Genomic DNA, 14,032 nt, shown 5'->3' with positions numbered 1-14,032 from the left:
CTGATGTCTGGCATTAACTCTTTAGATCAGCGGTTAATTGCTCAAGCCTGGATTTCAGGCTTGGAGCAATCACTTGCCAATCGGACACGCAGGAGGCAAGTAAGACCCTCCTTTTGCATTCTAGCTGATCGGGACATCGCGATTTTACCGATCAGCCCGACTGAGCTGCCAGGAAGCTCTTACTTTCACTTTAGACAAAGTTGATCGCCGCGTCTAAAGTGAAAGTAAAAGCTTCGCGGCAGCTCAGTCGGGCTGATCGGGACCATCGCGGTAAAATCACGATGTCCCGATCAGCTAGAATGCAACAGGAGGGTCTTAACTTCCTCTTGCGAGTCCGATCGGCAAGTGATTGCTCCAAGTCTGAAATCCAGGCTTGAGCAGTCAACTGCCGATAACAATGATAGTGATCAGTGGCAGTGATCAGTGTATTGAATCAATGTACCGCATGTTATAGTCCCCTATGGGGGCTATAACATTGCAAAAGAAAGTGAAAAAAAAAGTTAATAAAGATCATTTAACCCCTTCCCTAATAAAAGTTTGAATCACCCCCCTTTTCCCAATAAAAAATAAAACTGTGTAAATAAAAATGAACATATGTGGTATCGCGTACGCGCAAAAAAATTCCAAAGTCCAAAATAGCGTATTTTTGGTAACTTTTTATACCATAAAAAATGAATAAAAAGCAATCAAAAAGCCTGATCAAAACAAAAATGGTACCGATAAAAACTTAAGATCACAGTTCAAAAAAAGGAGCCCTCGTACCGCCCCGCACATGGAAAAATAAAAAAGTTATAGGGGTCAGAATAGGACAATTTTAAACGTATACATTTTCCTGCATGTAGTTATGATTTTTTTCAGAAGGAATACAAAATCAAACCTAAAAAAGAAGGGTACCATTTTAACCGTATGGACCTACAGAGTAATAATAAGGTGTACTGCGTAGAAACAGAAGACCCAAAAAGTTACAAAATGGCGTTTTTTTCTTCCATTTTGTCGCACAATGATTTTTTTTCCTGTTTCGCTGTAGATTTTGGGGTAAAATGACTGATGTCATTACAAAGTAGAATTGGTGGCGCAAAAAATAAGCCATCATATGGATTTTTAGGTGCGAAATTGAAAGGGCTATGATTTTTAAAAGGTAAGGAGGAAAAAACGAAAGTGCAAAAACTGAAAAACGCTCGGTCCTTAAGGGGTTAAGTGGGCACTCGAGTCTCTCCGCTATTATCTGTTGGGGAGGATGTTTCGTCTCGTGACGGATCGTTCCCCCCCTTAAGTGGATGTGCCAAGCCAAGGACAAAAATGCCAGGGTCACCAGGTGTTTTTTGTCCTTGCAGAATTTCAAGTTTAGGGTTGAACACAGGGCGGGTCGATTGCTAGGCAACGCCGATGCCCTATCCCGAGTCCATTGTTGCACAAGGGTTCACCTCCTCAGGGTTGAACAAAGGGGGGTATGTAAGAAGGTAAAGGGCATTGTGGTTGATGGTCGGTATGTGTCACCAAGGCTCCTGGCCTTGGTGAAGTAAGAGCTGATAATGGTCCAGTGTGTGTGCTGCGATGCAGACTGACACTGTTGCTGTAGTATGGCTTGAAAGCCAATCTGGGATGGCTCTTACTGGGAATGGTAAAGCATTGGGTGGGGGCCATTCCCCCCAACCCAGGCCACCTTTTGTTGGCCTTAAAGGCAGGCTGCTCCACTAGCTGAGGGGGATTTGCATGTTGCAGCACACACTGCTAGAGAGCTGAATGTTGAGATCTACCTTGTGGAGTGTTGAAGCTGGTGAGCAGAGTGCCTGGAGGCTTGGAAAAGACTTGCTTGATGCCGCATGGCCTGGACTCAGGTGTGAACAAACACCTAGGGTACGCAGGTGGACTTTTGTCACTTTTTCTTTTATCTGCATTTAACATTGTTTGCCAAGTGTGAATAAAACACTGAACTTTGATTTGAAAAGCCCTGTTTCCGTGCCTCTATACTGCAACCGCACCTGTCTGCAAGAGCAAGTCATCATAGTAGGTAAGGCCAGACATGGCTGTAGTCACTGACTGAATGAGCAGCCATGTCATTTCATGTCAGGATACCTGGAAGTGCCAGAAACCATTATCCAAAGTTCCATTATCCCAGCTGCAAAGATGAAGTGAGGAAGGTAAGAGAGGTTTCTTTTTTTCTTACCCCTTTCCAAGTGTATTGTAAACAGAAAATAAACACTAGGGTACCCCTTTAACTTTCCATGGTCTGAATGGTTTGCCAGTATTAAAGGGGTAGTCCCCTGCTTGAGATCCCCCTTTGCAAAACTTACCACAATGCAATGTTTAAAGGGGTACTCCAACCCTGGACATCTTATCCCCTATTCAAAGGATGTCTTACCGCAGGGGGTCCGATCATCGGGAGTGGCTGCCCCCCCCGCAATCAGACATCTTATGCCCTATCCACATCTAAGATGTCCAGAGGAGGAGTACCCCTTTAATGTCTGACTGTTTTTGGCTTTTCCTGGCAAAGTCCGTTATTTGATAGGGTTGACGGGCTTGCGGTCATCAGACATCACCTATATGAGTGTCAGAAGAGTCAACACTTTAAATAAATCATTAAAATGTATACAAACTTTACGTACACAAATATATAAAAAAAAAAAAAGATCAACACCGATTCCTAATACCATGCCATGGGTTCTTTATTGTGCCGATTGGTAGGGTCTCTAAAGCCATGTTTAGGAAATTCCTTTTAATAGTGTTAGAAAATCTGCATTTGCAAGATTAATTATGATCAAATAGTTAAAGAGTAGCTGTCATCAAAGTCATCGTTTTCTAAGCTAACTAAGATTATATTCCCTAACTACTCCTAACACCCCTCCTGCCCTTAAAACATGTTTCTGAGCTTTGAAAAGCTCTGTATCATACCATTCTCCTTGCACACATTGTGTGAGCTCCCGACAGGAGAAAGTGGGTGTTCTCCAGCAGGCGCAATGTCACTGAAGCCTGCTAGAGCTGTGCCTCACCATGCCCTGCACACACTTGCTGAGTTTGGTATCCTGCCAGGCTGGGAGGAGACCAAACTGTTTGACTAGCATCAGGGAACAGAACAGAGCCACCTAGTGGCCTTTTTTTTAAATCACATTAAAAACATATAAAGGTTGAGAATTTTATCAGCAAGTAAATAGCAAAGTGTCTTATTATTACATAGGGACAAATATATTAAAAGTTTAGTTTGGTGACAGGTACTCTTTAAAAAAGAAAGAGCAATCCCATCCCTGATCAGTTTATTGTTTTGCGAGAGGAAGGCTATTCTTAGCGTTTGGAGCTAAAGATATTTTAGAATTGTGTTTACTTCTTTAATCACAGAACAACACAATCTATTTCTGACCAGAAGAAAAGTAGGATGCACTGCTGCACAAATTTGTCTTAACTCGTAACTTTATTAAAGGACATCTGCAGCAAAAGACAACTTATTCTCTATCCACAGGGGACCTGATCGCTGGGACCCCCTACGATCTCCTGCACAGGGCCACAGCTCAGCCGCGGCTCTCCCATTCAGGAGGCGTGCCGGCCTCAGAGTGACGTCGCGGCCAACACGCATCCTCCATGTAGTTCTATGGGAGAGGCGGGAAGGCAGCGTTCATGCCTCCCCGCCTCTCCCATAGAACTGTACGGGGAGGTGGCGTACTGTCGACCTAAGAGAGGTCGATGCTATGTGCTTTAGTCGCTCACATAGAGCGGCAATGCGGTTGCCCCGTTTGGGAGATTGCGGTTGGTCCCAGTGGTTGGACCCCCGCGATCAGACACTTATCCTTTATCTTGTGGATAGGGTATAAGTTGTCTTTTACTGCAGATGTCCTTTAAACAATAAAGTGTACACGCCTGCTTCCTTGGCAGTGTCACGATTCGGCTGGCTGGAGGTGGATCCTCTGTGCCAGAGAGGGATTGGCGTGGACCGTGTTGGTGGACCGGTTCTAAGTTGCTACTGGTATTCACCAGAGCCCGCCGCAAAGCGGGATGGTCTTGCAGCGGCGGTAGCAACCAGGTCGTATCCACCAGCAACGGCTCAACCTCTCTGACTGCTGAAGATAGGCGCGGTACAAGGGAGTAGACAAGAGCAAGGTCGGACGTAGCAGAAGGTCAGGGCAGGCAGCAAGGATCGTAGTCAGGGGCAACGGCAGGAGGTCTGGAACACAGGCTAGGAACACACAAGGAAACGCTTTCACTGGCACAATGGCAACAAGATCCGGCGAGGGAGTGCAGGGGAAGTGAGGTATAAGTAGGGAGTGCACAGGTGAGAATACTGATTAGGCCTGCTGCGCCAATCAGTGGCGCAGCGGGCCTTTAAATGGCAGAGACCCGGCGCGCGCGCGCGCGCCCTAAGGAGCGGGGCCGTGCGCGCCGGGACAACACAGACGGGGAACGGGTCAGGTACGGGAGCCGAGATGCGCATCGCGAGCGGGGGCGTCCCGCATCGCGAATCGCATCCCGGCTGGGAGAAATATCGCAGCGCACCCGGTCAGCAGGTCTGACCGGGGTGCTGCGAATGAGAGAACGCTGCGAGCGCTCCGGGGAGGAGCGGGGACCCGGAGCGCTCGGCGTAACAGTACCCCCCCCCCCTTGGGTCTCCCCCTCTCTTTGGAGCCTGAGAACCTGAGGATAAGACTTTTGTCCAGGATGTTGTCCTCAGGTTCCCAGGATCTCTCCTCAGGGCCGCAATTCTCCCAGTCGACCAAGAAGAATCTTTTACCTCTGACGGTCTTGGATGCTAGAATCTCCTTCACAGAAAAGACGTCAGAAGATCCGGAAACTGGAGTGGGAGAAACAATTTTGGGAGAGAAGCGGTTAAGGATGAGTGGTTTAAGGAGAGAGACATGGAAGGCATTGGGAATACGGAGAGAAGGAGGAAGGGTTGATCTGGCACTTGATTTTGAAAGGACCAAGATAGCCTGGTCCCAGTTTATAACTGGGGACACGAAAGCGGACATATTTAGCGGAGAGCCATACCTTGTCTCCGGGAGCAAAAATGGGGGGAGTTCTTCTTTTTTTATCAGCAAATCTTTTCATCCAGGATGAAGCCTGTAAAAGAGAATTTTGGATCTCTTTCCATATGGTGGAAAGATCATGAGTCACTTCATCCACAGCGGGCAAACCAGAGGGCAAGGGAGTAGGGAGGGGAGGAAGAGGGTGACGGCCGTACACCACGAAAAATGGGGATTTAGCAGAAGATTCGGAGACTCTGAAGTTGTATGAGAATTCGGCCCATGGTAGAAGATCTGCCCAGTCATCCTGGCGGGAGGAAACAAAATGCCGTAAATAGTCACCCAGGACCTGATTAACTCTTTCTACTTGCCCATTGGATTGGGGATGATAAGAAGAAGAGAAGTTTAATTTGATCTTGAGCTGTTTACAGAGGGCCCTCCAGAATTTAGACACGAATTGGACGCCTCTATCTGAGACGATATCCGTGGGCAAACCGTGAAGGCGAAAAATGTGTACAAAAAATTGCTTTGCCAACTGAGGCGCTGAAGGAAGACCAGGAAGAGGAATAAAATGTGCCATCTTGGAAAATCGATCAACGACCACCCAAACAACTGTGTTGCCACGGGATGAGGGCAAGTCCGTAATAAAGTCCATACCAATCTGTGACCAAGGCTGTTCAGGAACAGGCAGAGGATGAAGGAGACCAGCAGGCTTCTGGCGAGGAGTCTTATCCCGGGAACAGACAGTACAGGCCCGCACGAAATCAATAACATCAGTCTCCAGAGTCGGCCACCAATAAAATCGAGAGATGAGTTGCAAGGATTTTTTGATGCCCACATGGCCTGCGAGGTGGGAGGAGTGTCCCCATTTGAGAATCCCGAGACGCTGGCGTGGAGAAACGAAGGTCTTCCCTGGAGGAGTTTGCCTGATGGAAGCTGGAGAAGTGGAGATCAGACAGTCCGGAGGAATGATGTGTTGCGGAGAGACCTCTACTTCAGAGGCATCAGAAGAACGAGAGAGGGCATCGGCCCTAATGTTTTTGTCAGCAGGGCGAAAATGGATTTCAAAGTTAAAACGGGCAAAGGACAACGACCACCTAGCCTGGCGAGGGTTCAGTCGTTGGGCAGACTGGAGATAGGAGAGATTCTTGTGATCAGTGTATATGATAACTGGAAATTTTGATCCCTCCAGCAGGTGCCTCCATTCCTCAAGCGCCAATTTAATGGCCAGTAGTTCTCGATCCCCGATGGAATAGTTTCTCTCCGTCGGGGAGAAGGTCCTAGAAAAAAAACCACAAGTCACAGCATGCCCGGAAGAATTTTTTTGTAGAAGGACAGCTCCAGCTCCCACTGAGGAGGCATCTACCTCCAATAGGAAGGGTTTAGATGGGTCAGGTCTGAAGAGCACGGGAGCGGAAGAAAAGGCAGACTTGAGATGTTTAAATGCGTCTTCCGCTTCGGGGGACCAGGACTTGGGATTGGCATTTTTCTTGGTTAAAGCCACGATAGGAGCCACAATAGTGGAAAAGTGTGGAATAAACTGTCTGTAATAATTGGCGAACCCCAAAAAACGTTGGATAGCACGGAGTCCGGAGGGGCGTGGCCAATCTAAGACGGCAGAGAGTTTATCTGGGTCCATTTGTAGTCCCTGGCCAGAGACCAAGTATCCTAGGAAAGGAAGAGATTGACATTCAAAGAGACATTTCTCCATTTTGGCATAAAGTTGATTGTCACGAAGTCTCTGAAGAACCATGCGGACATGCTGGCGGTGTTCTTCTAAGTTGGCAGAAAAAATCTGAATATCGTCCAGATAAACCACAACACAGGAATATAGGAGATCACGAAAAATTTCATTAACAAAGTCTTGGAAGACGGCAGGGGCATTGCATAGGCCAAAGGGCATGACCAGATACTCAAAGTGTCCATCTCTGGTGTTAAATGCGGTCTTCCATTCGTCCCCCTCCCTGATGCGGATGAGATTATAAGCACCTCTTAAGTCCAGTTTGGTAAAGATGTGGGCACCTTGTAAGCGATCAAAGAGTTCCGAGATAAGAGGTAAGGGGTAGCGGTTTTTTACCGTGATTTTATTAAGTCCGCGGTAATCAATACAAGGACGTAGGGAGCCATCTTTTTTGGACACAAAAAAAAATCCAGCTCCGGCAGGAGAGGAGGACTTGCGGATAAACCCCTTTTTTTTAATTCTCCTGGATGTACTCCGACATGGCAAGAGTCTCTGGAGCAGACAGAGGATAGATTCTGCCCCGGGGTGGGGTAGTACCCGGGAGGAGGTCAATAGGACAGTCATAAGGCCTGTGAGGAGGCAAAGTCTCAGCTTGCTTTTTGCAAAAAACGTCAGAATAGTCCATATAAGCCTTAGGAAGACCGGATACAGGGGGAACCACAGGGTCACGGCAAGGAGTACTGGGAACCGATTTAAGACAGTCCTTGTGACAAGAAGTACCCCAGTTCTTGATTTCTCCTGTGGACCAATCAAGGGTTGGGGAATGGCGTTGAAGCCACGGTAATCCAAGAAGAATTTCAGAAGTGCAGTTGGAGAGGACCAAAAATTCAATTTTTTCGTGATGAGGTCCGATGCACATTAGGAGAGGTTCCGTGCGGTAACGCACGGTACAGTCCAATCTTTCATTGTTAACAGAATTGATGTAGAGGGGTCTGGCGAGACTGGTCACCGGGATGTTGAACCTGTTGATGAGAGAGGCCAAAATAAAATTTCCTGCAGATCCGGAATCCAAGAAGGCCGTAGCAGAGAAGGAGAAGGTAGAGGAAGATATCAGCACAGGCACAGTAAGGCGTGGAGAAGCAGAGTAGACATCAAGAACTGTCTCATCTTTGTGCGGAGTCAGCATACGTCTTTCCAGGCGGGGAGGACGGATAGGACAATCTTTCAAGAAGTGTTCGGTACCGGCACAGTACAGGCATAGGTTCTCCATGCGGCGTCGAGTCCTCTCTTGAGGTGTCAAGCGAGACCGGTCAACTTGCATAGCCTCCACGGCGGGAGGCACAGGAACGGATTGCAGAGGACCAGAGGAGAGAGGAGCCGGGGAGAGAAACCGCTTCGTGCGAACAAAGTCCATATCCTGGCGGAGCTCCTGACGCCTTTCGGAAAAACGCATGTCAATGCGGGTGGCAAGATGAATAAGTTCATGCAGGTTAGCAGGAATTTCTCGTGCGGCCAGCACATCTTTAATGTTGCTGGATAGGCCTTTTTTAAAGGTCGCGCAGAGGGCCTCATTATTCCAGGATAATTCGGAGGCAAGAGTACGGAATTGGATGGCGCACTCGCCAACAGAAGAATTACCCTGGACCAGGTTCAGCAGGGCAGTCTCAGCAGAAGAGGCTCGGGCAGGTTCCTCAAAGACACTTCGGATCTCCGTGAAGAAGGAGTGTACAGAGGCAGTGACAGGGTCATTGCGGTCCCAGAGCGGTGTGGCCCATGACAGAGCTTTCCCAGACAGAAGGCTGACTACGAAAGCCACCTTAGACCTTTCAGTTGGAAACTGGTCCGACATCATCTCCAAGTGCAGGGAACATTGCGAAAGAAAGCCACGGCAAAACTTAGAGTCCCCATCAAATTTATCCGGCAAGGATAATCGTAAGCCGGAAGCGACCACTCGCTGCGGAGGAGGTGCAGGAGCTGGCGGAGGAGATTGTTGCTGGAGCTGTGGTAATAGCTGCTGTAGCATCACGGTCAGTTGAGACAGCTGGTGACCTTGTTGCGCTATCTGTTGCGACTGCTGGGCGACCACCGTGGTGAGGTCGGCGACAACTGGCAGTGGGACTTCAGCGGGATCCATGGCCGGATCTACTGTCACGATTCGGCTGGCTGGAGGTGGATCCTCTGTGCCAGAGAGGGATTGGCGTGGACCGTGTTGGTGGACCGGTTCTAAGTTGCTACTGGTATTCACCAGAGCCCGCCGCAAAGCGGGATGGTCTTGCAGCGGCGGTAGCAACCAGGTCGTATCCACCAGCAACGGCTCAACCTCTCTGACTGCTGAAGATAGGCGCGGTACAAGGGAGTAGACAAGAGCAAGGTCGGACGTAGCAGAAGGTCAGGGCAGGCAGCAAGGATCGTAGTCAGGGGCAACGGCAGGAGGTCTGGAACACAGGCTAGGAACACACAAGGAAACGCTTTCACTGGCACAATGGCAACAAGATCCGGCGAGGGAGTGCAGGGGAAGTGAGGTATAAGTAGGGAGTGCACAGGTGAGAATACTGATTAGGCCTGCTGCGCCAATCAGTGGCGCAGCGGCCCTTTAAATGGCAGAGACCCGGCGCGCGCGCGCCCTAAGGAGCGGGGCCGCGCGTGCCGGGACAACACAGACGGGGAACGGGTCAGGTACGGGAGCCGAGATGCGCATCGCGAGCGGGCGCGTCCCGCATCGCGAATCGCATCCCGGCTGGGAGTAATATCGCAGCGCACCCGGTCAGCAGGTCTGACCGGGGCGCTGCGAATGAGAGAACGCTGCGAGCGCTCCGGGGAGGAGCGGGGACCCGGAGCGCTCGGCGTAACAGGCAGAGTGGCAAAGAAAAAACAATATCTGATAAACAACAGACTAAAGCAACATACAACTATGTGCACACATGTGTTGATCCAATACACAAATTTCCTATTTGAGATTAGTCAATAAAAGGAAAGTATTAAAATACACAAAAGAAAGCACACTGGTCAGAGGAAAGCAAAACTAAACAGATGTTGGGTAACTGCATGCCAGCAAAGTAAAGTGTGGTGGGGTAAAGTTTTGACAGACTCCGAAAACTTTGGACTGGCCATGTGCCTAAGATAATGGGCGACCAAATTGCTAAATTACATCTATTTCATCGTATGTAAGTTGTGTGTGAATGATCATTCATAATGGTGAAAAGCAGGCTTATATCAGTAAAGGTTTGATCCGTTGTACTAAATTTATTCAGCTATCTGCATTTGGCTGATCATTTGCCACTGTGTGCAAGCTTATTGTGTTTTTTGTTTTTTTTAACGACAGTGATCTAACAGTTTAGTCTGGCATGTTTCAGTCACGATTGTTCTGGATAGTTCATCCAAACAGTCCAATAGGACTTGGCCATATTGTTGTGAAAAATCAAAGGTTTATGTGTATGACTAATCTTAGGGCTAGGAAAGTGGGACATTTATCTTGTCTTTATCTAGATTATACTTTTGATTCATTTTCAAACTTTTTGAGTGAATGTAGGAGTTTCTTGGTGGAAAATTCCAAAATTTGATGAAAAAAAAATGAAAATTTAGCATTTTTCTAACTTTGAAGCTCTCTGCTTATAAGGAAAATAGACATTCCAAATAAATTATATATTGATTCACATATACAATATGTCTACTTTATGTATGCATCATAAAGTTGACATGTTTTTACTTTTGGAAGACATCAGAGGGTTTCAAAGTTCAGCAGCAATTTTCCAATTTTAAAAATCAAAATTTTTCAGGGACCAGTTCAGTTTTGAAGTGAATTTGAAGGGCCTTCATATTAGAAATACCCCACAAATGACCCATTATAAAAACTGCACCCCTCAAAGTATTCAAAATGACATTCAGTAAGTGTGTTAACCCTTTAGGTGTTTCACATGAATAGCAGCAAAGTGAAGGAGACCCAGTTTTTGAATTTTTACAAGGGGTAATAGGAGAAAGAGCCCCCCAAAATGTGTAACCCAATTTCTCTTGAGTAAGGAAATACCTCATATGTGTCTGTCAAGTGTTCGGCGGGCGCAGTAGAGGGCTCAGAAGGAAAGGAGCAACAATGGGATTTTGGAGAGTGAATTTTGCTGAAATGGTTTTTGGGGGGCATGTCACATTTAGGAAGCCCCTATAGTGCCAGAACAGCAGAAAAAAACCCACATGGCATACCAATTTGGAAAATACACCCCTCAAGGCATGTAACAAGGTGTTTGACAAATTTTCGTTAAAAAAAAAAAATTTTCACTAAAGTGTAGTTTTTTCCCTAAATTTACAATTTTTACAAAGGGTAATAGGTGAAAATGCCCCCCAAAATTTGTAACCCCATCTCTTCTGAGTGTGGAAATACCCCATGTTAGTACTTAAAATGCTCTATGGGCACACTACAAAGCTCAGAAGAGAAGGAGTCACATTTGGCTTTTGGAAAGCAAATTTTGCTGAAATAGTTTTTTGGGGGCATGTCGCATTTAGGAAGCCCCTAATGTGCCAGAACAGCAAAAAAAAAACAAAACACATGGCATACTATTTTGGAAACTACACCCCTCAAGGAATGTAACAAGGGGTACAGTGAGTCTTAACACCTCACAGGTGTTTGACGACTTTTTGTTAAAGTTGGATGTGTAAATGAAAAAAAAAATCACTAAAATGCAGTTTTTTCCCCAAATTTTACATTTTTACAAGGGCAAAACTACAAAACTACAAATCCCAGCATGCCCAGACAGCAAACTGCTGTGTGGGCATGCTAGGAGTTGTAGTTTTGCAAGATCTAGAGGGCAACGGTTTAGAGACCACTGCACAGTGATCTCTAAACTGTAGACCTCCAGCTGTTGCAAAACTGCAAATCCCAGCATTACCCAAACAGCAAACAGCTGTCTGGGCATGCTGGGAGTTGTAGTTTTGCAACATCTGGAGGGCTACATTTTAGAGACCACTGTATAGTGGTCTCCAAACTGTAGTCCTCCAGATGTTGCTAGGCAACTCACCGGCTTCCGTAGGATCCAGTTGTCCTCTGCTGCCGCCGATTGCTGCCCGCTGCCGCCGCAGATGTGTAAGTGGAACTTCGCCGCCAGTCCCCGTCGGTTCCCCCGTTGTGCCCGGACAACAGCGGGTGGCCAGAGCAGGGGGCACTGAATGTTAACCCCCCTGCCCCCGATCTGCTATTGGTCGTCGCTTCTGAACGGCCAATAGCAGGGATAGATGGGTATCTCTTCAGGGGGATCGTGGGTTTCTTGGACAACCCCGATCCCCCTTATTTTGCGGATCATAGGGTCATTGGAGACCTGTATGACCCGGAATCACTGCAAATCGCCAGTTTGCGGCGATCGCCGACATGGGGGGGTCTCGGGCCCCCACTGGGCATTTGCACGGGTGCCTGCTCATAGATATCAGCAGTCACCCCGGTCCGGTCCCCGCGCGGCAGGGAACCAAAATTCCCACGGGCGTACAGTTACGCCCTTGGTCCCTAAGTACCAGGGAGCGAAGGCGTACCTGTATGCCCTTGGTCCCTAAGTGGTTAATATCTTCATATGATAATAGAATTGCCCAATTGTTTTTATGCTCCTTCTTTTATTGTTATAATCTGCTATTGACCTATTTTTGCCATTTTAACACAAACAAATATGTAAATCAATCTCCTTGGGGTTAAATTCAATCAGAGATTATTTATAGAGCATTTTCCAAGTGCAACAGCATAAAATAATAATTGGATATCAGCTGTATCACAAGTGGGCTAGCTAGTAGTGAAATATTTGTGCAGATGGCTTATCCTATGTCCCCAATGTTACCTGCTAAATTTCTTTATTGCCTATTTATCGTACTTTAGCTTGGTATATTTTTCACACATAAAAACTGCTGAAAATATTGAATAAAATGTTTGGATATAAAACTTCGTATCGATTTCTTTAAGCTACTAATGCTTAATTTAAGTTCATGCTGAAGTACATCTCATTGAAGACACTGGTTCTCGATTACTCATATTTAATTACATTTATATTGTTTCTGTAATTATAGTCATTCTAACATAATGATCTAACATATTGAAATTACACAATCACCATGGAAAACATTTGCCTATCTATTCAGTATTAATGCAGATAAATATTATACAATGCTTTGAAAGAAGCAAAGATGGCTCTTTATACTGTAATATGCTATGCCAATTACTAATACCTTATACATGTGTATATTAAGAGAAAATATTTGGCATTCTGGGAGTCCCTCAAGTTTCAATGACATTAGGTTACAATATTTTGAACATCGAATGACATTTACTGGGTCATCCCACCTTAAACCACATTTATCTTACAATACCACATACAGCACTAATGTATCTTGCATAGGATTGGCCAGAAGATTTAGGCAATGTGTACACCATAGTCAGCAGTCAATCGGTGCATCACATTGGGGAGATACCACAAGTGGTGCTAGCTCTGTAAGGTTGGATTCACACTGTGTTTACCAAGTCTGGTATATGTTGCAAACCTGTCAAAAAGGTATGCTGATATATATATATATATATATATATATATATATATATATATATATATACTGGAAGCCGGTTCATTAAGTTGCCTTCGGTGGGCTGGATGTAGGTGACTAGTGACTATGTTTGGACCATTTCCTGAACATAAACCTTTATTTTGCAGGATTTAAAGGGGTTGTCCAGTGAAAAACAACTAAGTTGCCAGGGCCCAGTTCTGGAGATCGTGGAAGGTCACAGCAGTTGTACCCTTTGGATTTAGATGCTTATTCCCTAACCTATAGATAGGGGCTAAGTTGTTTTTCACTGGTCAAGCACATCAGACCATGCTTATGAGTACAACTAAAAATCATAAACAGTAATGGTTTGGCATCTTATAAGACCCACAGAACCCTGTGGAGGACACATAGGTAAAGGGTTTTAGACTTGCAAGAGGTGGATGCAACAGCATGAACAATTTAACAAAAAAAAAAGGGAGAAGAGAAGAGAGGGGTTCTCACAGATATATAGAGAACATGAAGGTAACATTTTCAGAGAATGTAATACTTATATGTTTTCTTTATCTAGTCCACTGTCCCATAAACATGTACATTGTATTTGTCCCAAATATTGTTTTTAATGGATTCAGGACCTGACCTGATTTGGTTTTATAGCAGGAACACACTATTGTTTCTAGCTCTGCTGACCTCTTGTATTTTGTTTTTTCTTCCTAGTTCTCAATTGATATAGCCTTAGCTAAATACTCTAGCAACATGCAATGAATTATTTTCCATGGTGTTTAGGTTACACTAAATCATTGTAGCCTCTAATTAATCAATATAAATATTGTGGCTTTTGTCATGACACTATTTTATATCAGTAGACAGAGTTCTATACCTATTCTATATTTAAATAATTGCT

Source organism: Hyla sarda, chromosome 4 (genome assembly GCF_029499605.1).
Source record: "Hyla sarda isolate aHylSar1 chromosome 4, aHylSar1.hap1, whole genome shotgun sequence".
NCBI classification, from domain to species: Eukaryota; Metazoa; Chordata; class Amphibia; order Anura; family Hylidae; genus Hyla; species Hyla sarda.
Note: the sequence above shows the minus strand (reverse complement) of the source record.